The sequence below is a fragment of the Eimeria mitis genome, genomic scaffold (genome assembly GCF_000499745.2).
Source record: "Eimeria mitis Houghton genomic scaffold, Emh_scaff4787, whole genome shotgun sequence".
In the NCBI taxonomy this organism is placed as follows: domain Eukaryota; phylum Apicomplexa; class Conoidasida; order Eucoccidiorida; family Eimeriidae; genus Eimeria; species Eimeria mitis.
The window spans coordinates 3,012-3,546 of record NW_013573086.1 but is presented as its reverse complement, the minus strand read 5'-3'; positions in this window follow the sequence as shown (position 1 = coordinate 3,546).

The window sequence follows — 535 nt, the reverse complement described above, 5'->3', positions numbered from 1 at the left end:
TTTTTTCTTCTTTTTCTTTCTTTTTCTTCTTTTTCTTTTTTTTCTTCTTTCTCTTCTTTTTCTTTTTTTTCTTTTTCTTTTTCTTCTTTTTCTTTTTCTTTTTCTCTTTTTTATTGTTTTTCTTCTGTTTCTTTTTTCTGTTTTTTTTTCTGTTTCCTCTTCTTGTTATCGTTTTGTTATTGTTGCTGTCGTTGCTGTTGCTGTTGCTGCTGCTGCTCCTGCTGCTGCTGCTGCTGCTGCTGCTGCTGCTGTTGTTTAGGGTTATTGTTGCTGTTGTTTATATTCTTTTTTCCGTTCTTATTATTTCTATTTTTATAATTATTTTTATTTTTATATTATTTTGTTGTTGTTGCAGCTGTTGTTATCTCTGCTGCTCTTCTTTTTTTTTTAGTTTTTATTGTTGCTGCTGCCCTCATTCTTTTTCGTTTCTTTTTATTTTTTTCTTTTATTATTATTATATTTAATCATTTATCATTACTACAATATATTTATATTTATTTATTTATTTATTTATTTATTTATTTATTTATTTTTA